The sequence below is a fragment of the Gorilla gorilla genome, chromosome 2 (assembly GCF_029281585.2).
Source record: "Gorilla gorilla gorilla isolate KB3781 chromosome 2, NHGRI_mGorGor1-v2.1_pri, whole genome shotgun sequence".
Taxonomy (NCBI): domain Eukaryota; kingdom Metazoa; phylum Chordata; class Mammalia; order Primates; family Hominidae; genus Gorilla; species Gorilla gorilla.
The window spans coordinates 97,968,018-97,994,264 of NC_086017.1; the positions used below are offsets into that span (position 1 = coordinate 97,968,018).

The following is a 26,247-nucleotide window of genomic DNA, read 5'->3' on the forward strand; positions in this document are numbered from 1 at the left end:
TCTCTTATTTATAAATTACCCAGCCTCATGTATTCCTTTATAGCAACACTAAACAGACTAAGACAGCAATTATATTCATAAAATTGTGAATGACTAAATTTGCAATACAAAATATTTATATATTTCATCTTATCACCTGCCATTCCCTAATTATAATAGAAGATTATTTCATTTTTAGATTTTAGGATGTTCAAACAAGTCTCTTCACTGTTTCTAAAACACAAAAGATCCAATTTTATCAATTTAAGCATAGAGAACATCTCTTTTTTCCTCCAAATTAGGACAAGTGTTCTGACTAAGAAGATTTGGAGGTGAAAAAAACTCACATATCTGGGTTTGAGATGCTACAAGGAAAATGTTAGGCAGTTAAAAGATCCTTTGAAAACAAGGCCGTTTTGCCTGATAATCCAAACTATATAAAATTTGATTTTTTTTTGTTTCCTTTAAATGAGCCATGTTTGGTAATTTAACATTTACCATTTTATTATTTAATGTCTGGAAACCTATTGCACTAAGTAATTGCCAACTTGCTGAATCTGACAAGTGAAATTCTGATATGAATTTATAATTTATGAGATTAATAATTTAACTGTCATTTAGACATGATAGCTTTTGAGTTTAGATCACAAGTCTTGCACCAGGCACCTCCATTGAAAACATAATTTGGATTTTACAAAAGTAATAACACATTCTGAAGTGTCATAAAAATGCTTTATAAATATTTCCTGGTATGAAATTGTCAAAAGACACAAAAGTGATCTTAGGATTTCAATGGAAAGTTTAGAACCGTGTGTTGTGTACTTGTGTACCCAGATATATACCTTGTATGTACCCAGGTAATATAAGGTAAATGTATATAATACCTATGCAGTGTGCTTCTTTTAAAGAACCGTGTCATCCAAATCCACAAGCTGCACGTCATTGATGAAGGGTTTGCTCTTTGTGTCATCTGAAGGGAGCAAAAATAATTCAAAATGATATTCAGTGCATTAACCCACTGAAATACAAGTTACTCTTATTTTTGCATATATATGTTTGTACTTAATCTCAGCAATATACCTGAGGGAATATAATCACTTGCAACTTTTGCAGCTTTTATAAAATTTTTATCTCTATTATGGGTCCTCAGAGCAATCCTTTGCAGAGTGAAGCATGAGTAATGTTAGAGATTAAGGTTCTAAGAGGTTTAGTAAACAATTGCAAAACAAGAAACAAATATTTTATTCCAGAAGAATTCTGAACAATGTATGTAAATAACTATCCTCTCCAGAAGGTGAAATTTAGCTCCTGATGCCTTTTTTTTTTTTTTGAGTATGGGCTAGATTTAGAATAGAGTATTAGATGGGAAAAATATTAACTGTACGGTGGAGAAACTTGTAAAACCACCTTAACTTAGTAATCAAGATAAATACCGCCAGTAATGTCATATGAATATCATGTACCCACTGGTATTATGGGATGAGAAAGGCAAGTCGTCTTGTTTCAAATTATTCCAAAATAGAGTTTATTATTTTAAAAAGTACACAAATATTGATGCTAGGACTAAAGTTCCAGCTGAAAGCATTCCCTGATTTGACTACAAATCAATTATTTCTTTTTTTTTTTTTTTTTGAGACAGGGTCTTGCTCTGTTGCCCAGGCTGGAGTGCAATGGCATGATCTCGGCTCACTGCAACCTGTGCCTCCTGGGTTCAAGCGATTCTCCCACCTCAGCCTCCCAAGTAGCTGGGATTACAGGCACCTGCCACCATGCCCAGCTAATTTTTGTATTTTTGTAGAAAGGGGGTTTCACCATGTTGGCCAGCCTGGTCTTGAACTCCTGACCTCAGGTGATCCCCCTGCCTCGGCCTCCCAAAGTGCTGGGATTACAGACATGAGCCACCGCACCCAGCTCACTTATTTCTTAATGTCCAAGAACATTTTATGCATATGTACTTACAGTTACTCATTTTAATTTGAATTCAATTTGTTAAAATTATAATTTAAACTAATTCTTTTCAAATCTTCAAAGAGATATCTAATAAATATACATATAAATTGAGTGGTTTTTGTTAAAATAAAAAAATGCCATTCTCCATTTTTCTTTGATCAGTGCTTAATTGACATAAAGTTGACAGATTAATTTTCCCTAAACATTTAACACCACTTATGAACCTCATTAATTCAATTTTAGGCATTTTAAATTTCACTTACAAATTTTAACACGTAAATCCCTCAAGCATTTCAAAAACACCTAACAAGAATGATTTACAAATCTAATCTAAGTTCCTTTCTTATAACAATGGAACTTTTCCTGCAAAACCCTTACGTTGCTTTTCTTTGCCTGAAAAGAATTGAGATTCGGTATCCCCTAACTCACCTCAAAGAATCTGCTTATTATCCAGTTGTCTTCTAAACCCTCTTTATGTTTTACTTTCTTGTTTGCCAGACCCATCATTATTTCAGGTCAAGTGATTGATACTTCGTTGTTTCTCTCACTGAACTCTTTTTCATGAAGGAATGTCCACAAAATCAGCTCTTTCAGTGTCCAATTAGTCATTATGTCTTGTATGTCACATTCTTTATCCCATTCATTCCGACATAATTATTTACGTGAATTTTTCAACTTCATTAACTTTATAATCACCACTGTAATTAGTCTCTGACTCCTGTACAATGCCAGGAGTGGGAGAAACACAGATGACTTAAGGCAAGCTCATGTTCCTGTTGAGCTGCAACTCAAGACACATTTTCACCCTTCCACATAGTAGTATCTTCTCTTCTTCCCTGGATCTTGCAGAAACCTAAAGGGGAAAAATCAAACTCACATGAGTGTTTTAACACCATCTTTGGTATCAGCCCCTTTATTCCTTTTTAGAACCTATCAACAGCTCTGTGACATCTGTTCTTATTATTGGGAATAAAGTGTATCACTGGTATAATTTTATTTAATTTAGATAATAAGCCAAAGATTTGTAATCAGGGAAATATTGTTATGATACAATAAAGGCATAGATAAAATTTTGAAAGCTATAAAATGGAGTACGCTGCAAAACAGCAAAAGTTAGTTTAATTCTGTTACTGGCACTTTCCCTAGAAGATGTTAAAGCCTCTATCTCTTTCATTTAACATTTTTATTTCCATTGATTATTAAAATTTTTCAGTTTAATATTCCAGATTCATTGTTATGTTTGTTTGCTTTACAATTACCATAAAGACGGCAAGACATAGTGGAAAGAATTTGAGCTACAAAATCAGAGACCTGAATTCAAAATCAAGATATTTTTATATAACTTCTCTGACCTTCAGTTTTCTCATCTTGAACAAGGGGATAAAATCAGGCTTGAAAGGAGACAACATCTATAAAGCTACCCAGTATACTTTTAGGCACATGGTAGGTGTTCCCGAAATGTTAATTTTCATGGCATTACTTTTCAACTTAGATTCACTTGTGGTTTTAATTATCCAGAGAATACTGCATGTTCAAATGCATAAAACACAATTAATTATATTATCGTGCGCCCTTTTGGGGCTTTTTTTAAAATCTATACTGTAATAAAGGTCATTTAGTTTGCATCTGGATCTCTTGGGCATAGTTGCAAATATTTGTACGATGTAGCTAATATCACAATTGTTAAATAAAAAACAGTTTGCTACCATCATCTGTCAGGCCTACCTTTGTCAAAGTTTCCTATGAATAATTAATTAAATTCCTGAAAGGAGAAGGGAACTAACATACCAAAAAAAGAAAAAAATATATATGTAAGTTAAGTATGATATATTATAGAAGAATGTTTTACAGTGTAGATCTTTAAAGTTTGTTATACAGGTGATAAATTTTTTTAATTGTAAGGGACAACTGGCTAAAAATATAAAGGGATTTGGTCCTGATGCACTTTAATTTCTAGTCCAGTGACAGTACATCTGAAGAGTGAGTGATATATATACAAACATTACTGATATTTTTTATCTGTAAGTCACTTATTTGGAAACTCAAACCTATCCAGTATAATTAAACAAAATAAGTAAATTTCTGAATAGCCAAAATTGTTGGTATCAACCCCAAGCATTAATTCTAGTACATGTATGAGTCTGTTCACATTGTTTATCATTCCTAAAAATGATTCCACCTACAGTTATGTGCTTAATTTACAATGCTAAATTGAGCAATATATTAACTAATTTTTTTAAAAAGTCAAAGAATCCTAATACATCCTTAGATTCCACAATTTTGCAGATTATTATTAGAAATATCAATCCATTGACTCATCTATTTGATACTTTATTTCAACATACCAAATTAAAAGACTGCTAGAGGTAGGCACAATCTCAACAGCAGCAAGTGGCTGGCCAGAATGCCTGACCACGAAGAAGAAGTGTTTAAGTGCAATGGCCTGGGACTATTTAATGCTAGTGCAAATAACCTTATCCATGCCGATGGCTCTTGACAGCATCTTTGCTTTGCAATCCGTGACAATAACTCGTGTTCTTTCATAAGACTCTTCCTAAGTCATCTCAGAAAGTTATGCTCAGCATTCCTCTTTAAGAAGACAAAGCAAATATCCATCTAAAATGATTGCAAGTTGTGTCATTAATTTCATTATAATGCTACATAAGCAAAGGTGCATATGCTTCTTTGAGATTGGCCACTTGTCCATACACATTGTATTATAGTCCTTACCTGGTCAATTTTATCTAAATCATCTTCCTCAGTTTACCTAAATTTTGTGAGTTGTTTACTCATTTTTTTTCCTTTCTGCTTTGGATAGCTTTTTTTTATTTTTCTTTTTTTTTATTTCCTTAGGTTTTGGGGGGAACAGGTGGTATTTTGTTCCCCATATACCACCAAATAAGTAAGTTCTTTAGTGGTGATTTGTGAGATTTTGCTGCACCTATCAGCTGAGCAGCATGCACTGAACCCTGATGGTAGTCTTTATCCCTCATCCTCTTCCCACCCTTTCCCCCTGAATCCCCAAAGTCTGTTGTGTCATTCTTATGCCTTTGCATCCTCATAGCTTAGCTCCCACTTACGAGTAAGAACATACAATGACAGAGTCTCACTCTGTCATCCAGCCTGGAGTGCAGTGGCACGATCACTGCTCACTGCAACCTCTGCCTACGGGATTCAAGCCATTCTCAAGCCTCAGCCTCCTGAGTAGCTGGGATTATGGGCACGCACCACCATGCCTGGCTAATTTTTGTATTTTCTTACAGAGACAGGTTTCCACTATATTAGCCAGGCTGGCCTCAAACTCCTGACCTCAAGTGATCTGCCCAACTTGGCCTCCCAGAGTGCTGGGATTACAGATGTGAGCCATGGTGCCCAGTCTCTTTTTTTTTTTTTTTTTTTTGAGACGGAGTCTCTGTCTGTCACCCAGGCTGGAGTGCCCAGCCTCATTTTCAAAATAAAAGTAAAAAGCAAGGACTCTGGAGCCAGAATATGTAGATGTGAATCTCATCTCTGCATTTACCTGTTGGGCTATCTTAACCAAGATAACTTAGTCTCCTTATACCTCAGTTTCCTTTACTGTAAAATGGGGATAAAATAATACCAATCTCATGAGGATTAAGAGAGTTAATATGCTGAGAAAACTGCTGAGAAAAGCCACTAGCAAATAAGAATGGCTACACAAATGTTGGTCATTTTAAATACCTCAAGGAGTTTTTGAAAGGATATAATAGTGTATACAGCACTGTTAGCGTGATGCCTGGCTCATGATTAAGGCTTAGTGAATGGTATTATTACTACTATCACTATTGTAAAGTCAAAATAGTAAATTGGGTATTAGTCCTAAAGGATTAAAGGGGGTTAACCAGTTTGCAAAATTCAAAAACTGAAAGAGTATCTACTCAGACAGTGGTGATGAAAAGAGCACAGACTTGAAGTCACAGATGTAGGTTTGCCTTTTACTAGGTGGATAACACTGACCAAGCTATTTGATTTCTCTCTTAATAGCATGAAGTGAATCCCCTATTTCATGAATTCTTGTGAAAACTAGATGAAATAATATGTGTGTAAATATGTATATATACACTTTATACAGATTAAATACACATTTAATACACATTAAATATACACAATAAAAATGGACAAAGGACTTGAATAGACATTTCTCTGAAGATGCAAAAATGGCCAACAGGTATATGAAAAGATGCTCATATACCTGTATTATATATACATATATACACACATATTATTTGTGTATACACAAATATATACACACAAATAATATTGATGGGATACCAACTCTCTGTTGGGTATTATATTATCTGAATATATTATACTTAATTATCTTTCTCTTCAAAAGAATTTGACTATTAGGAACGATTTCCTCATGATACAAAATACATCTTCGGATTTTACCAGATTAATAGCAAGTTCAAGTTATAGTAGAAAAGAAACTGAGTTTAAGGGATTTCTGCCCTTCATAGTTTTCAACCATCATCTTTACATTGCTCATTTGACAGATTAAATGAGTGAATATGTCATACTTGTAGATAGAAAAACTTTTTCTTAAGTGAGCATTTATCATTTCTAGAAACTCCTTAAAATGAAGTTAAGACTTTGGTGAATTTTTGACATCTTTCTAATCGTTCATAACATTTGATACAGGTAAGATAAGAGTTAATAGCTCTGGAACCAAAAAAAGACAGGCAGGGAGAGAGAAACACTGGCAGGTGGTGTGATGACTAAGTGATTTATAGTAGTAATGAATTGAAGCCCTTCCAAAAGATGTATTTATAAGAAGAGTGCTTTAAAATATCATCTCTATTGTTGAATTAGAAACACTTTTTAAAATAAAATGGAAAAGAGAAATGGTTGTGAATCATTGATTTCCCCCACTTTGAAAGAGTGACATTGCTAGGGACAACAGATGGCCTTCTTATCTCTGAATGCTGCTGTCTCCCAGTGCTGCTCAACAGGGACCCCTCTGACTATTTACCAGTCAATCAATCTCACCTCAGGGACATTACCTGAAAAGAGCTTTACCTGCTCAATGTATACACCAATAGTCATAGCAGCAGCCTGGGCCTCCTTCTGAAGAGCGGAAAGGAGCCTAGAGCCTAACCAGGCTTCAGAAAAGGGACATACAGTCCATCTACTATTTTGTCTGAGTGTCTAATGTGTGCCAGGCACTGTGCCTGACAGTTATAATCACATCATTACATGATGTTGCCCAAGATAGAACATGTTGTGTATCTTTATTCAAATTAATTAGCTGAAAGAACACTAAGTGATTTTAACTTAAAAGTAGGTCTATCTAACTGGCCTTGGCAGTGATTTCCTGACTATCACACCAAAAGCTCAGGGTATATGAGCAAAAATAAATAAATGAGACAACATCAAACTAAAAAGCTTCACCACAGCAAAGGAAACAATCAACAAAGTGAAAAGGTGACCAATAGATTGGGAAAAAGTATTTGCAAATCATATATCTGAAAAGGGATTAATATCCAAAATTTATAAAGAATGCATATAGCAACTCAATAGCAAGAAAATATGTAACCTAATTAAAAATGGACAAAGGACTTAAACAGACATTTCTCCAAAGATGGGAAAATGGCCAGCAGGTATGTGAAAAGGTGCTCTACATCGCTAATCATCAGGAAAGCATAAATCAAAGCCAAAGCCACTATACCCATTAGGATAGCTGTTATCAAAAAGACAAGAGATACATGTCGGTGAGAGTGTGGAGAAAAGGGAACCCTTGTACGCTGTTGGTGGGAATGTAGCTTATTGCAGCCCTTATGCAAAATAATATGAATGTTCCTCAAAAATATTAAAAATAGAATTACCATATGACCCAGAAATCCCTCTTCTGGATATATATTCAAAGGAAATAAAATTATCACCTGTTAAAGATATTGCACTCCCGTGTTCATTGCAACATTATTCACAGTAGCCAAAATATGGAACCAATGCTGGTGCCCATCAATGAGCTGTGAGCAAATGGTTACAGAAACTGTTTATATAATATATAAACCTATATATATAAATGTTTTATATATATGTATATATATATATATAATTCAGCCTTTAAAATGGAGAAGATTATACCATTTGCTACAACATGGATAGACATAAAAAACATAATGCTAAGTGAAATAAGCCAGACACACAAAAAAGGAAAATATTGCATGATCTCATTTATATGTGAAATCCAAAAAAAAAGGTCAAATATACTTCTTCAATAAACAGGCCACATATCAGTGCAACCTTGTCAGATAAAAGGGCTTATTCAGTTTTGTTTGAAAATAAAAACCAAAAACCATTTTTAATTTCTTAATGGATATAGTGATCCATGAAAATATTAGCTTATTCGTTTTGAGCTTATTAACTTACATCTGTCCTATGAAGATTTTACATTAACTTAATAGTACCCACTATGGCATATAAAACCCTTCATGATCTGATGACACCCATTTCTCCAGCCTAAATTCTTATGACCTCCCTCTTTCCTGCCTCTCCTTGAAAGCACACATGTGGACATTCCCAGAAGCAACTATTTTGTTTTATCCACTTTTCATGTTCTTTCACACTCCTGCATATGTCATTTGTTCACTTCCATCCTATCTTCCCACAGTGTCCTGAAATTCTTCCCAGTACCTCCTGTAGGAAATTTTTCTTGTCTATCTCCAACCAACTTTGGGATGCATATAATTTTATGCAACCTGTTTATTATACTTATCTCACTATGTTATAATTGGATTATATACATGTCTCCCAACAGTGTAAGCCTGGCACAGATTAAGTGATCAATAATTAGTTGATGAATGAACAAGCAGTTGAATAGATCAAAGGATGGATGATGAGTGGATTGTTAGGTGAATGAATAGGTGGATGAAAAATAGATGCATGTACAACTAGATGGATAGTTGGATGGGTGTAGGTAAGACAGAGTGGAAATCCCCTTACAGTATTACCAAGGAACAAGATGGGCTAAAAATAATAACCCAGATTACAATACAGTGTGATAAGAGCTCTGAGTGAGATTACTACAGATCTATATCAGGTGAGTTATTTGTGCAATCTTAGAGTTGTGGGATGATAGAGCCTGGAATTCATCTTAGGTCTTCTAGTCCTAGCCTTTTATTTTACAGATACAGAAAATAAGGCCCAGAATTATGAAATCTCTTGAGGCCTTGGGTAGGTCATTTAGTCTTTAAAAGTTGTTTTAGCTCATGCTGATGTTTTTTTCTAAGCAAAGACAGAATGGGTAGGAAGAAATTGGCATATGTCATAAAACCAAATCATAATTCATGCCTCAACAGATTAACTATTAATAAGATAAAGGTATAATGTTACTGTAATATGATTCAATTCTTCTCTAACATTGTAGTTTAATTAGAAAAAATAATTTTATATGAAAGATGAATTTATTTTTTCATTTAGAAATATAAATTCAGTAACTACCATATACTAGGCTAGCAGATATAACTAGTTAGATATAGTAGCTGACCAATATTTTTTTTTCTTAAGGGGTATTTGTTTTTGTTAATGCTTTTGATTTACATACATATAATATTTTATTTATTCATCTTAGTTATTTCTTGCTGAAATTATTCCTATAAGAAATGTTGCTTATTTATAAGCAACTCAGAGAAATCTAAATTGTATTTTAAAAGTAAATGTTTGGATATTGAAAGTGTTATACAAGTTATTTCTGAGGCAAAACATTTACTTTTGTGTGTGTTTTTCCTACCTAAGTTACACAGTCAGTCTCTTTACAAGGAATCTATTTCCTTTTTTGTTCTGAAATTTTAATAAGATTCTGCTATGAGGAGCAAAACACAGAATATATTAACATGCTCCAGGAAGTAAGCATTGACATTAAATTTTCTGTGAACTAATTTTTATCTTCTATGGCCCTCTTTCAGCCTTATGAATTTTTCATTCTCAAAATTAATTTAAATAACTTAAGTAAATACTGTCCTTTGACAACGCTAGGCAAGCCAAATAATGTATTAAGGAAACCAAAGCAACTGATATCCTCAGTCTCAGACACAAAGGCGACAATCCTCAGTATTTTTATGTCATCAGCCTTGTTTATACACTGTGGTATATTTTAGGTTCACTTTTCTTTAGCCATCATAAATACTACCAGAATTCTTTCATTAAAACAGCTTTTTAGAAATTCCCACACTTTCCTATTCCTGGTAGCTAGTTTGTTCATTTTTGTTTTTACTTGTCATAATATGGAAACCAGCTAAATACCTTTTAATTTATGTAGGAGTTACTTTTATATGTTTATAAACATTAAAGCTCTGTAGGAAAGCTAAATCCTTTTATAATTTCTATAATTTACATAGTAATTTTAAATAGCCTAATATAATTATTGCATTAAGGCAGTATATCATGGCTGGGTGCGGTGACTCACGCCTGTAATCCAGCTGTGGGAGGCTGAGGCGGGCTGATCACTTGGGGTGAGGAGTTCGAGACCAGCCTGGCCAACATAGTGAAACCCCGTCCGTACTAAAAATACAAAAAATTTAGACAGGCATAATGGCTTGTACCTGTAATCCCAGCTACTCGGGAGGCTGAGGCAGGAGAATCGCTTGAACCAGAGATGGAAGTTGCAGTGAGCCAAGATTGTGCCACTGCACTCCAGCCTAGGTGGCAGAGCGAGATTCTGTCTCAAAACAAACAAACAAATAAAAATCGCAGTCTATCATTTTATGTGTGGGGAATGCATCAATGAGTCAAATAAATAAAAATTACTATCTACATAGGCTCTACACATGTGTGCAGAAAGGCAGATATAAACCAAAATAATTAAGTTCATTTTATAGTATTTTCAATGGGATAAGTAGTATTAATATAAAGAAAAGGAAGTAAGGAGGCAAGGGAGTAGAATAATGTTATAATTTTAAACAACACAGTCAGATAAAGTCTCGTGGATGGGATGCCATTTAAACAAAGACCTGAAGGGGGCAATAGAAAGATATATTGGGATATATTGGAATGAACTTTTAAGGCAGCACAATCAAAAAGTGCACTCCGTCTCTGTTCAGAGAATAGCAAGGAGGCCCATGTAGCTGGAGCTGAGTGGATGAAGGAAAGAGTTGTCAGAAATTAACTCAGACAAGTTTGGGGAAATCAGGTATTGTAGAAACCTTTAATTTAAATAAGATGGTAAGTAATTGGAGGATCTGCAGCAATGGAGGGGCATGATCTGACTTACATTTCAGCAGGGTGACTGACTGCTCCATCACGAAGGTGGTAAGGGTGGAAGCAGGGGAAAAAATGAGCAGAATATAACATAAGCCTGGGTGCAAGAGATTAATGGGGAGTAGACTTGAGAGATTCTAGAGGTGGCAGTGAGAATTTGTTTCTGAATATATTTTAAAGTTAGAGCCAATAAAATTTGCTGATGTGTTAAATACATAAGGCAAAAGAGAAGAAGAGGAGTTAAGGAGAGTCCCCAAGGGTTTTATACTGAGCATCTGGAAGAGTTGCTACTAACCAAGACAGCAAGAGAAGCAGGTTTGGAAGAAGGAGCAGAAATTTGTTTTTGGACATGTTACATTTGAGATGCGTATTAGACATCCATGCAGAAATTTTAAGTAGATAGTTGTGTTTATATGTATAGGATCCCAGAATAGATAAGTTTGGAAGTCATGAGGGTATATACATACATAGTAAGAAATGCCATGATAGTACACATAGAGGAGAAAGACATCCAAGGACTGGGTCTAGGATAGACACTCCACCAGAAGGAAAGAGAAAAAGCCCAGTATCAAGTGTGACTTTGCAACAGTGCAATTATTTTATAATAACACCATTGTTTTAGAGTACAATTATACTGGCTCAATTAAACATCTCAGAAAGATTCTGTTGCTGTAGTTTGTTTTCATACCCCATCATTTGTTGAAATTAAGGCAAGAAACCTATTCCAACATCCACGGTCTCAGGATGTGACTGTATTCGAGATAAGGGCTTTAAAGAGGTAACTAAGATAAACTGAACTCATGAGATTGGGCCTCAAACCAGTAGGAATGGCACCCTTATCAGAAGAGGAGATTAGGACACCAACACACAGAAGAAAGACCACATGAAGAGATGAGAAAAAAACAGCCATCTGCAAGCCAAGGAGAGAGCTCTTAGAAGAAATAACCATGCTGACACCTTGATCTGGGACTTCGAGCCTCCAGGAGTAAGAAAAATACATTTCTGTTGTACAAGCCACCCAATAAGTAGTAGTGGCCTGAGATTTTCTAGACTTCTTAAGGGGCTTACTTCTGGCTTCAAATTTCTATTATTATTACTACTATTTGTAATATTAAGACAAATGTAGAGAATGAAATTAAGCCAACTGCTTAAGCGATTATGTATTAGATATAATTGTTCCTTAATATTAACAATTTACATATACATTCACCAAAAATGAAAAAAAAATGGTCTCTACTTAGTATTCTGTGATAATAACTATTTATGTAGGAGGATATCTAGTTTCCTCTATCATCTGTTTCCAGTCAGGAATGGCTTTTCTAGTGACATATTTTATTTAGGCTCTGGTTCACTAGCTTCAAAAATATCCAATGCTTAGGATTAAATCTAACAAAAGATCAGCACGACCTCTACAAAATAATTGCCAAACATTTCTGAGCTAAAGATCTGAATAAATGCAGTAATAAACCATAGTTAGAAAGCCTCAATATTATAAATATATTAATTTTTATAAACCATAGTTAGCCTCAATATTATAAATACATGAATTTTTCACAAACTGATCAAAATTATTTCAGTTGAATTTAGGTGGAAATTGGATTCTAAAATTTATATATAACATACTCTTCAGTACCTAAAACAATAAAAACCAGACATCTTAAATGATCACATATCAAATATATAACACTGCAGTAATTAAGATTAGTGGTGGTGTAAGGACAGGAAAGTAGCACAATAGAATAAAACAGAGACCTTAAAAAGATACTCACGCAGAAATAATCACTTGATTTATAATCAACATGCCACCACTATGCAAAGGGGGAAGTTATTCTTTTCATGAATTGCTCCAGAAAAATTTAATTTCATTGGGGAGAAATATGAATCTTGATTCCTACCCCACAGCATGGGGGAAAAAAAGTCAATTCCAAGTAGATCATAATCCTAAATGTAAGAAGATAGCAATAAAGCATCTAGAAGGTAACGTACTTCATGACCTTGGGGTAGGCCAAAGTTTTTTAAACAGGATCAAAAGAGGGAAAAAAAGATAAAGATGGACTTGAATACAGCTAAGAATTTCTCTTTTTTGTTTGTTTGTTTCTTTTTTTATTTTATTATTATTATACTTTAAGTTTTAGGGTACATGTGCACAATGTGCAGGTTAGTTACATGTGTATACATGTGCCATGCTGGTGTGCTGCACCCATTAACTTGTCATTTAGCATTAGGTATATCTCCTAAAGCTATCCCTCCCCCCTCCCCCCACCCCACAACAGTCCCCAGAGTGTGATGCTCCCCTTCCTGTGTCCATGTGTTCTCATTGTTCAATTCCCACCTATGAGTGAGAATATGCGGTGTTTGGTTTTTTGTTCTTACAACAGTTTACTGAGAATGATGATTTCCAATTTCATCCGTGTACTGGTACCAAAACAGAGATATAGATCAATGGAACAGAACAGAGCCCTCAGAAATAATGCTGCATATCTACAACTATCTGATCTTTGACAAACTTGAGAAAAACAAGCAATGGGGAAAGGATTCCCTATTTAATAAATGGTGCTGGGAAAACTGGCTAGCCATATGTAGAAAGCTGAAACTGGATCCCTTCCTTACACCTTATACAAAAACTAACTCAAGATGGATTAAAGACTTAAACGTTAGACCTAAAACCATAAAAACCCTAGAAGAAAACCTAGGCATTACCATTCAGGACATAGGCATGGGCAAGGACTTCATGTCTAAAACACCAAAAGCAATGGCAACAAAAGACAAAATTGACAAATGGGATCTAATTAAACTAAAGAGCTTCGGCACAGCAAAAGAAACTACCATCAGAGTGAACAGGCAACCTACAGATTGGAAGAAAATTTTCGCAACCTACTCATCTGACAAAGGGCTAATATCCAGAATCTACAATGAACTCAAACAAAGTTACAGAAAAAACAAACAACCCCATCAAACAGTGGGCGAAGGACATGAACAGACACTTGTCAAAAGAAGACATTTATGCAGCCAAAAAACACATGAAAAAATGCTCACCATCACTGGCCATCAGAGAAATGCAAATCAAAACCACAATGAGATACCATCTCACACCAGTTAGAATGGCAATCATTAAAAAGTCAGGAAACATCAGGTGCTGGAGAGGATGTGGAGAAATAGGAACACTTTTACACTGTTGGTGGGACTGTAAACTAGTTCAAGCATTGTGGAAGTCAGTGTGGTGATTCCTCAGGGATCTAGAAATACCATTTGACCGAGCCATCCCATTACTGGGTATACACCCAAAGGACTATAAATCCTGCTGCTATAAAGACACATGCACACGTATGTTTATTGCGGCACTATTCACAATAGCAAAGACTTGGAACCAACCCAAATGTCCAGCAATGATACACAGCTAAGAATTTCTAATAACCAAACGATTATTTAAGACTGTTAAAGTAAAGCCATAGTTACAAGATGGTTGCAATACATCTAGCTGATGAAATGCTTGTATCCAGAATATATCAAAAAGCTCTAAAACTAAAAAGAATATCCAGTTAAACACAAAATGAAGAAAAGACTTGAACCAATAATTCACAAAAAAGGATAGGCAGTAGCTAATAAGCATAAAAAAAGGTTTACAACATCATTAATCCTCAGAAAAAGATAAGTTAAAACCACAATGAGATATCACTGCACACCTAACAAAATAGCTAAAATTTAGGAGGCTGACAGTTCCAAGTGTTTGTGACAATGACAAGGAAGTGGAAATCTTACACTTTGCTGACGAGAGTGTAAAGAGGTTTAAATTCATTGGAAAACTGTTTAGCAGTATCTGCTAATTGGGACACTCAATACTCTTTGATTAAGCAATTTCATTGCTTTCTATTTACTTAATAGAAATGTGTACATATATATATTCTCCAAAAGAAAAATAGAAGAAGGCTCCTAACAGCATGATTTTTAATGAAGCAAAAACTGAAAACAACCGAAGTGTCCATCAGTAATAAAATGAATAAATAAACTGTGGTATAGTCATAGCATACAATACTACACAGCAAGAAGAAACACTATTATTGCATGCAACAATATGAAACTCACAACCCAGATGTTCTTCAGTAATAAAATGAATAAATAAACTGTGGTATGGTCATATCATACAATACACAAGAAGTAGAAGCACTAACTACTACTGCATGCAACAATATGAAACTCACTATCATAATGTTGAGCAAAAGAAGCCAAGCACAATAGAATGCACACACATTATACCACATTATTCCATTTTTCAAATACCAGTAAGCTAATCTAGATTGATGGAAGTTAGTATAGTGGTTACATTTTGTGGAGAGGTTGGAGTGATAATGTTTTGGAGGAGACATAGGGATACTTATTATTTTGACTGCTCATAGTGTCCTACAGCCTGATCTGAGGGGTGGTTTATAATATCTTTCCTTTATAAAAATTCCACAAAAGCTGTGCAGTGATGAATTATGTATTCTTCAATATAGTTTTGTTCTTCAATGAAAGTATTTGTCCAGGACTGGTATGGTGGCTCACACCTATTACCCCAACTACTTGGGAGGCTGAGGTGGGAGGATAGCTTGAGGCCAGGAGTTTGAAACCAGCCTGAGCAACATAGCAAAACCCTGTCTCTGAAAAAAAAAATTAAAAATTAGTTGAGTTTGGTGGTATATGTCTGTAGTCCCAGCTACTCAGGAAGCTGAAGCAGGAGGATTTCTTGAGCCCAGGAGTTCAAGGCTGCAGTGAGCTATGATCACACCAGTGCCACTCTAGCTTGGGCAACAGAGTGAGAACCCATCTCAAACAAACAAAAAAAAAGTTTGTGTAAAAAAAAAAACACCAAGAAAAAGAAATTGGTGCCATTTACATTAATTGACTCATCCAAATTCTCTACTCAAAACCTGACTTTTTTCACTGACATTTTCGCTGCCCCTTAATTTTTAAAATGTATACATTTTCTTTTTCCTCATGAGTATATAGGTTGGTTAGGAGCAACAGAAACTTTGTGCAGCCTGCACAAAGACATAATTGCTATCATAACAAATTGCAGAACGTTGGGATGCTCCCTTTGACAATACTGACAGTCATTGAGACATACTTTTTGAAATGAATTTCTTCTAAAGAATGTTATTACAATTTTTCTATGTTTTGTGTGAATGTGAGAGCAATGTAAATTCCATTCAAGGAGGACTCAAAGGTGTAACCTTCTCTAAAGACTTTATTTAGCAAAAAAAAAAAAAAAGGAAACTATCATTCTAATCTTTCTTCGGAGAAATAGGCACAAAGATAGCATTTTTTAAAGCTTTGAAGTAGAATGTTTGAAGACTAAAATGTGGTGCCTGTGAATGAGCATTTGGGTGATAAACTGCAAGGAAATATAGAGATACGATATTGATTTAAGTCAAGACAATGATTTCCATTGGAGGAAAAATGAAGGCAACTGGGATCAGGAAAAAAGGGGGATTTTAGGATGGCTGGCAAGATTCAATTTCTTGACCTGGATGATTGTTACAAGAATGTTCAACTTATAAGTATTAATTGAACTATACATTATTGTGTTGTGCATTATTTTACAGTAAAAAGAGAAAAAATACAATAAAACGCTAAATTGTCACTTGGGAAAAAAAGTGTTCCAATATATAACTCAGGGTAAAAATACCAAAGGTTAAGGCTATAGAGTAACTTTTGAAAATTGGTCTTCTGAAACTAACTTTAATTGAAGTTTATTATGTATAAGGCCTTGTGTGAAGCTTGCCTGCCCTTCTTTATCTGTATTGATATCAAACTGTATGTGTTGTAAAAAGCAAGCACTTTCAAGAAAGTGGAAATAATATGACTGAACAAGTCATTATATGACGATTTTGATAAATATTTCTGTAATTCCTATAGAACAAAGAAAGAGAATAATTTTTATAATGTTTTCTCACGTTCAATTTTGAAATAAAAGTCTTTTCTTGTTGACAGTCTCCTGATAAATAATGCTGCCTACCAAACTAAACTGTAGTTAATGAAAATTTTTTTTTACTTTTTTCTTTCTTTTTCTTTATTTCAATAGGCTTTTGGTAACAGGTGGTATTTGGTTACATGAATAAGTTCTTTCGTGGTGATTTCTGAGATTTTGGCGCACCCATCAACCAAGCAGGGTACACTGTACCCAATGTGTAGTCTTTTATTCCTCGACCCCCTCTCACTCATTCCCTCGGGTCCCCAAAGTTCATTGTATCATTCTTATGCCTTTGCATCCTCATGGCTTAGCCCCCACTTGTGAGTGAGAACATATGATGTTTGGTTTTTCATTCCTGAGTTACTTCACTTAGAATAATGGTCCCCAGTTCCATCCAGGTTGCTGCAAATGCCATTATTTTGTTACTTCTTATGGCTGAGTAGTATTCCATGGTATATATACACCACATTTTCTTTAGCCACTCGTTGATTGATGGGCATTTGGGCTGCTTCCATATTTTGCAATTGCCAATTGTGCCAATATAAATATGCATGTGCAACTATCTTTTTTTATATAATGACTTCTTTTCCCCTGGGTAGATACCTAGGAGTGGGATTGCTGGGTCAAATGGCAGTTCTACTTTTGGCTCTTCAAGGAATCTCCATACTGTTTTTCATAGTGGTTGTACTAGTTTACATTCCCACCAACATGTAAAAGTGTTCCCTTTTTACCACATCTATGCCAACATTTATTTTTTTTTTTATTATTGGTCATTCTTGCAAAAGTAAGGTGGTATTGCATTGTGGTTTTGATTTGTATTTCCCTGATAATTAGTGATGTTGAGTGTTTTTTCATGTTCATTGGCCATTTGTATATCTTCTTTTGAGAATTGTCTATTCATGTTCTTAGCCCACTTTTTGAATGGATTGTTTTTTTCTTGCCGATTTTTTTTAGTTCCTCGTGGATTCTGGATATTAGTCTGTTGTTGGATGTATATTTAAACACACCAAAAAATATGAAATTAACATAGCTATGTTTTCATAATTAAAAAATAAAAATGTCATTTTGTCTAAAACAAAATTGATTTGAAAAATCATGTTCAGGCATAGAAAATTCATGAGATGTTCTAAAGGTAAAAGCCACCATAGTCCCCATTTATCCTAGAAATATTCACACCATATCCACCACAAGACAGACTCTTGTTTAAAAGGTATATAGGAAAGTCGTTGCTCTCAAAAACCTACAGCTTAAAGGAATAAAGTAAATATTACTTAAATAGACTGGAGGCAATAGAGTAAAACAAAATCATAATACTAGAATTAAATATAGGTAAGTAATAACATGGTTTCTGAATGGAGAAGTACCTTCTCAAGATGAAAGCAATGGAATAGCAAAGAAAGAATAATTTTTGATAACATTTTTAACCAAAATAAGGAGCCATCAGCAGACTGATTATATGTTGGAATACAAATTAGTATAAATTTCTCTCTGGAAACAATTTGAAAGAATGTGTTGAATTTATTCTTTAAATTTATGTTCTAATAAATTTGAACTAATATTTCCATTTCAAGTCATCTATCCTAAGAAAATAATCAGAATTTGGAAAAATACTTTTTCGAATCTTTCCATAAGTGTTATACCAACACATATAGAACATAAAAGTATAATTGGCAACCTATCTATTGAGAAGTTTCCCATCAGAGATTTTATTCAAGTTGATATTTGAAATGTTGCCTTATATTACTATTAATCTATCATAAGAGATTCTGATACAGTGATACTTTATGTAGAACAGTTCAATAAATACCATGTAAGAAAACAAAAAGAAGTAGATTGATATCACTTAAATTAAAAACCAGTGAATTTTCTATTTTGTGGAAAATAACCATATTGCTAAGTTATTATTATGAAATGTGTATGCAGCTAGCTAGAGTCAGCTGGTAGGAAAGTCTTCTCAGTACCTTATTCCCAGAGATTCTGATGTGTTTTCTTAAATATATTCTGTTAAATGTTTCCCAACTGGGATAAATGTCACTGTGGTATTTTTAATCATAGTAATATAATTAGTTTCCAAGAACTATCTGGTAACGTAAATGTATTTGGAGATTATAATGTAGTTTCTGTATTTTGAATAAAATTCTACTTAGAGAAAGAATTTTAGAAATATTTAGAGTCATGTCCATTTCCCCTTTTTAAATCTGGCACCCTACATTCTAATTTCAATAGGTTTCATCAGAACTGCACTTAGCAGATGCTTAATCATTGTCTACAGAATGAATGGATGAATAAACTTGTGTGGGTATTTGTGAATCTTTAAGACTTAGTGCTCATCTGTTTCTTAAAGAAACTTGCTATTTCTCAGTGAAAGTGTCTTTCACCTGCCGAAGAGAGATTAGTCTTGTAGAAATTCTCATCTGGCAATGGTTTATTTTGTTCTTTTTAGAGGAAAACCTTTCTAAAAAAAATAATTTAACAAAAGATAAAAACATATTTGTGAATTGAAAGTGTTTGCACAGGTTATTTTATGTTTTAGTAGAGTAGTAGATATAATTAATGTTCTTAAATATCCAGTTCTTTCCCACTTCTGTGTATGAGGAAGCCTATACTGCTTCATTTCTTGGAGTTAGTCATGGTCATGTAACTAATTCTAGCAAATGAGATGTGAGGGAATATGAGAGTCACCAGTGGTAAATATTAGTGCCCAACTCTCTAGCCCATTCTTCCCCTGCTGTGCAAAGGAGATAGCATATGGTGTGGAGTGGCTATATGGAAAAGAATCCCCGGTCAAATCATGTTGAACATGTACAGTGAGCAAGAAATAAGTTGTGTTGCTTTAAGCTACTGAAATTTTGGTGGTTTGTCACCACAGTAAAACCTAGCCAATGTGCTTCAGTATACCTCTGGTCAGTATCTAATTACAAAATCTTTCTTCATGACCACACATACTTCCATTAATGGTGAAAAAAGTCAACTCGTTAAGTGCTCACGATATGCTTCCTCTGCTTAATATAAAAGCAGAACAACTCACTGATATGCATTGAGAAGACAGTGCATCAAATCAGTTTCCCATTCTCTTTCCCTTTAGAAGTCTACTAGTAACAAACACTTTGTAGAAATTCAAGGGGCTTCGAGATACAAAATCAATTTTACCAGAAAGAATAAGTTCAGCTGCATAAAACAAAAATAAAAAATAAGATTTTCTAAACCATCATAGAAGCTTATTTTTTCATTTATGTAAAGAAGCTAAGCTTGAAACCTAGGTCTAAACTGACAGCACCACAGTGCCTTTAGAAATCCAGGCTTCTACATTTCTGCTATATTCCTCCATTCACGACTTTATTTTCAAGGTCTCTCAGTTGGTCTAAGAACTGCTGATGCTTCCAGCCATTACACTGGCATGCAGGTCTTTAGCGGGAGAAAGAGGAAAATGACAAAAGAGTGTACTATCCAGTTTTCTTTAAGCATACTTCATGGTCTTTTATTCTTCTTATTTGATTAATACATATTAACCGATTAACAGATTAATCTATTCTTAATACAGACTAACTACAATCTGTACCATACTTCCTGCCAAAATTCTATCTTATGTTGTCTATAATAATTTTCTATATTAAATATTCTTTTAACTGTTTAAATATCTAATCTTATCCCTTCTTATTCTTCATATACATATTGATATTACTCTCCTAAGTATACCTTCTCTCTTTTCTTGATAAATTTAAGGAAGCTTTTTATCCCAAATTCTTTGGCACCAATTACAACTTGAAACTTTTCCTGTGTTGTATGAAAGGAGAAAAGGTTACCATACTCCTTGACAAGGATGGAAGAGGCCCTCGGGCATGACAAGACACATATGGTTAAGACATTGCCGCCTATTTTGTGGCATCTAACCATCATTTTTTTCAGACTTGAAACCAAGATCAAATAGGACAATTACATAATAGTAAAAGGTTCAATTCAACAAGGAAACCTAACTATCGTAAATATGTATGCACCCAACACAGAAGCACCCAGATTCCTAAAGCAAGTTCTTAGAGATCTACAAAGAGACTTAGACTCCCGCACAATAATACTGGGAGACTTCAACACTCCACTGACAGTATTAGACAGATCACTGAGGCAGAAAATTAACAGAGATATTTAGGATCTAAACTCAACATTGGACCAAATGGATCTTATAGACCTCTACAGAACTCTGCACCCAAAAACAACAGAATATAAATTCTTCCCATCACTACGTGGCCCATACTGACTGTGAACACACAGTTAGACATAAAATAATCCTCAGCAAATTCAAAAGAACAGAAATCATGCTAAACATACTCTTGGACTCCAGTGCAATAAAAATTGAAATCAATACTTTAAAAATTGCTTAAAACCATCCAAATACATGGAAATTAAACAACCTGCTCCTGAATGACATTTGAGTAAATAATGAGATTAAGGCAGAAATCAAGAAGTTCTTTGAAACTAATGAGAACAAAGATATAACATACCAGAATCTCTGGGACACAGCTAAGGCAATATTAAGATGGAAATTTATAGCACTAAATGCCTACATCAAAAAAGTGAGAATAATCTCAAATTAACAACCTAAGATCACAACTAAAAGAACTAGAGAAGCAAAAGCAAACCAAAAAGCTAGCAGAAGACAGGAAAAAAACAAAATCAGAGCTTAATCGAAAGAGATCAAGACACAAAAAAACACTCAAAAGATCCACAAATCTAGGAGTTTGTTTTCTGCAAAAAATAACAAGATAGGCCACTAGCTAGACTAATAAAGAAGAAAAAAGAGAAGATCCAAATAAACACAGTTAGAAATGGCAAAGGGGATGTTACCGCTGACCACACAGAAATACAAACAACCATCAGAGACTACTATGAACACCTCTGTGCACACAATCTAGAAAACCTAGAAGAGATGGATAAATTCGTGGACACATATACCCTCCCAAGACAGAACCAAAAAGAAATTGATTCCCTGAATAGACAGTTAACAGGCTCCAAAACTGAATCAGTAATAAATAGCCTATCAGGACCAGACAGATTCACAGCAGAACTGCACCAGTTGTACAAAGAGCTGGTTAACATTTCTGCTGAAACTATTTCAGAAAATTGAGAAGGGATATGAGGCCAGCATTATCCTAATACCAAAATGTGGCAGAGACACAACAAAAAAGGCATTATCCTTGATGAATATTGATGCAAAAATCCTCAATAAAATACTTGCAAATTGCATCCAACAGCACATTGAAAAGCTAATCCACCACTATCAAGTAGGTTTTATCCCTGGAATGCAAGATTTGTTCAACATACACAAATCAATAAATGTGATTAACCACATAAACAGAATTAAAGATGAAAACTGTGATTGTCTCTCAATAGATGCAGAGAAGGCTTTCAATAAAATTCAACTTCCTTTCATGTTCAAAAACCCTCAATAAACTGGGTATCGAAGAAATATACCTCAAAATAATAAGAGCCATCTACAACAAACTGACAGCCAACATCATACCGAATGGGCAAAAGCTGGAAGCATTCCCCTTGAAAATCAGCATGACAAGAATGTCCTCTATCACCACTCCTATTCAACATAGTATTGTAAGTCCTGGCCAGAGCAATCAGACAAGAGAAAGAATAAAAGGCATCCAAATAGGAAGAGAGGAAGTCAAACTATCCCTGTTTGCAGATGACATGATTCTATATCTAGAAAACCCCATAGTCTAAGCACAAAAGCTCCTTAAGATAATAAAAAAAAAAACTTTAGCAAAGTTTCAGGATACAAAATTAATGTGCAGAAATCACTAGTATTGTTATAAACCAATGACAGCCAAGACGAAAGTCAAATCAGGAAGGCAGTCTCATTCACAATTGCTAAAAAAAAGGATAAAATACCCAGGAATACAGCTAACCATAGAGGTGAAAGATCTCTACAAGTAGAACTACACAGCACTGCTCAAAGAAATCAGAGATGATACAAACAAATGGAAAAACATTCCATGCTCATGGATAGAAAGAACCAATATCATTAAACTGGCCATACTGATCAAAGCAATTTACAGATTCAGTGCTATTCCTGTCAAACCACCTATGACATTCTTCACAGAACTACAAGAATAAACTATTTAAAAGTTTGTATAAAGTTTAAAAAAAAAAAAAAAGTCTGAATAGCCCAGGCAATCCTAAGCAAAAAAAAAAAAACGAAGCAGGAAGCATCATGCCACTAAACTTCAAGCTACACTACAGGGCTACAGTAACAAAACAGCATGGTACTAGTACAAACACAGACACATAAACCAATGGAACAGAGTGGAGAGCCGAGAAATAAGGCTCCACACCTACAATCATCTGATCTTTGACAAAGCTGACAACAACGAGCAATGAGGAAAGGACTCCCTATTCAATAAATTGTGCTGGAATAACTGGCTAGTCATATGCAGAAAATTGAAATTGGACCCCTTCCTTATGCCACATACAAAAATCAACTCAAGATGGATTGAAGACTTAAATGTAAAACCCAAAACTATAAAAGTCCTGGAAGATGACCTAGGCAATATGATTCAGGACAGAGCAATAGGCAAATATTTTATGATGAAGACCTCAAAACAATTGCAACAAAAGCAAAAATTAACAAATGGGACCTAATTAAATTTAAGAGCTGCACAACAAAAGAAACTATCAACAGAGTGAACAGAGAGTCTACAGAATGGATGAAAATTTTTGCAAACCATGCATCTGACAAAGGTCTAATATTAAGCATCTATAAGGAACCTAAAAAACATTAAAAGAAAGAAAATAGCCCCATTAAAAAGAGGACAAAGGGCATGAACAGACACCTTTCAAAAGAAGACATACATGTTGCCAACAGTGATACCAAAAAAAGCTCAACATCACTGGTCATTACAGAAATGCAAATCAAAAGCACCATGAGAGACCCAGTAACACCAGTCAGAATGGCTATTAATAAAAAGTGAAAAAATAACAGATGCTGTTGAGGTTGCAGAGAAAAAGGAGCACTTATACACTGGGAGTGTAAATTAGTTCAACCATTGTGAAAGACCATGTGGCAATTCCTCAAAGACCTAAAAATAGAAATACCATTTGACCCAGCAATCCCATTACTGGATATATACCCAAAGAAATGTAAATTGTTCTGTTATAAAGACACATGTATCCATACGTTCATTGCACCACTATTCACAATAACAAAAAAAATGGAGTCAACCTAAGCACCCATCAATGGCAGATTGGATAAAATAAATGTGGTACAATAAATACACCATGGAATACTATGCAGCCATACGAAAGAATGAGATCATGTCCTTTGCAGCAACATGGGTAGAGCTGGAGACCATTATTAGGAAACTAACACAGGAACAGAAAACCAAATATCACAGGGATCATGGCAGACAGGAGGCAGGACTAGATTGCAGCTCTGACTTGGACAGACAGAGCAGCATGTGGAGGCTCGCATCATGAATTTTTGCTCCACAACGACTGAAGGAATAAATCAGGAAACCTGAGAGGATCCACAGACCCCCTGAAGGAAGCAGATTGCTCCTGCAGGACCTGGCAGACACCCCAAATACTGTGATGCCCAAACTGTGGAAGTGGGAAAGGGAGATGGTCCAGGAAGCTGAAGGCCTAGATTACAAGGGAAGATTTTGACCTTACCTGGAGCTGAGTCAATTTAGAGAGCCCAGCATAATACAGGGGTAGAGGTGGCAGCAGGAAAACCCCTGGAAGCTCGCTGGGTCCCATACCAAGCCGTTTTTGCCTGATCTCAGAGAAGATCTTCAGGAGGGCGGCCAGAGGCACTGGGAAAAGGCCACAGGGAGAAGGAAATCTCCAGCTGAATTTTGTAACAATTTGAACTCATCGAGAAGCCTCCTGGCCAGAACTCGGCAGAGGGCATGAATCCAATATTGCAGATTCCACGGGCAGGGGAAGAATCAAATCCCTTTTCTTTCACAGCTGAGGTGGGTATCCTGGGGCAAGTTCTCAAACCCTGCTCACACACGGCCCAGAAACACACAGTGCTGTTAGAGGGGGCACGGCGCAGGTCAGACCAGCCTTTCTGATTGTTTAGGAGACAGGTGAGGCCTGTAACTGCCAGCTTTCCCCCGACTTCCCTGACAACCTGCATGACTCAGCAGAGGCAGCCATAATCCTCCTAGGTACACAATTCCATTGACCCGGGAACCTCACCCCCATCCTCCACAGCAGCCCCAGCAAGACCGTCCAAGGAGAGTCTAAGTTTAAACATGCTTAGCCCTGCCCCCACCTGATGCGCCTTCCCTACCCACCCTGGTAGCTGAAGACAAGGGGAATATACTCTTGGGAGTTCTAGGGCCCCACCCACCACTGTTTCCTCCCCATACTACCACAGCTGATGCTCTCTGGAAAGCACCAGCCCCTGGCAGGAGGCCAGCCAGCACAAAAATAGAACATTAAACCACGTAAGCTAAGAACTCTCACAGAGTCTATTTCACCCCCCTACCACCTCCACTAAAACAGGTGCTGGTATCCATGGCTGAGAGACCCAAGGATGGTTCACATCACAGGACTCTGCTGTGCAGACCACCAACCCCCAGTACCAGCCCAGAGCCAGGTAAATTTGGGGGGTGGTTAGACCCAGAAGAGAGACAACAATCACTGCAGCTCGTCTGTCAGGAAGCCACGTCCATAGGAAAAGGGAGAGAGTACTACATCAAGGGAACATACTGTGGGACAAAAGAATCTAAATAACAGCCTTCAGGCCTAGACCTCCCCTCTGAGAGAGCCTACCCAAATGAGAAGGAACCAGAAAACCAACTCTGGTAATATGACAAAACAAGGTTCTATAACACCCCCCAAAAAATCACACTAGCTCACCAGCAGTGAATCCAAACCAGGAAGAAACCCCTGATTTACCTGAAAAAGAATTCAGGAGGTTAGTTATTAAGCTAATCAGGGAAGCACCAGAGAAAGGCGAAGCCCAATGCAAGGAAACCCAAAAAAATGATACAAGAAGTGAAGGGAGAAATATTCAAAGAAATAGACAGCATAAAGAAAAAAACAATAAAAACTTCAGGAAACACTGGACACACTTACAGAAATGCAAAATGCTCTGGAAAATCGGAAGACCAATAGAATTGAACAAGTAAAAG

At 35.5% G+C, this 26,247-nt stretch overlaps 1 protein-coding gene, 1 long non-coding RNA gene and 1 other non-coding gene across 4 annotated transcripts in view; 2 read left to right on the plus strand and 1 right to left on the minus strand.

Annotated features, from left to right (window-relative positions):
- The window catches only part of HTR1F (5-hydroxytryptamine receptor 1F), a 205,454-nt gene that overhangs the window by 94,805 nt on the left and 84,402 nt on the right, over positions 1-26,247 (plus strand). The gene's annotated exons all lie outside the window — the stretch shown is intronic.
- Positions 868-25,016, minus strand: LOC129532341 (uncharacterized). Its single transcript, XR_008678037.2, has 3 exons — positions 24,773-25,016; positions 2,359-2,782; positions 868-949 (listed from the first exon to the last, which is right to left on the minus strand). It is a non-coding gene; the product is annotated as an uncharacterized lncRNA (long non-coding RNA).
- Positions 20,875-21,000, plus strand: LOC115934207 (U6atac minor spliceosomal RNA). Its single transcript, XR_004070029.2, has one exon. It is a non-coding gene; the product is annotated as a U6atac minor spliceosomal RNA (small nuclear RNA).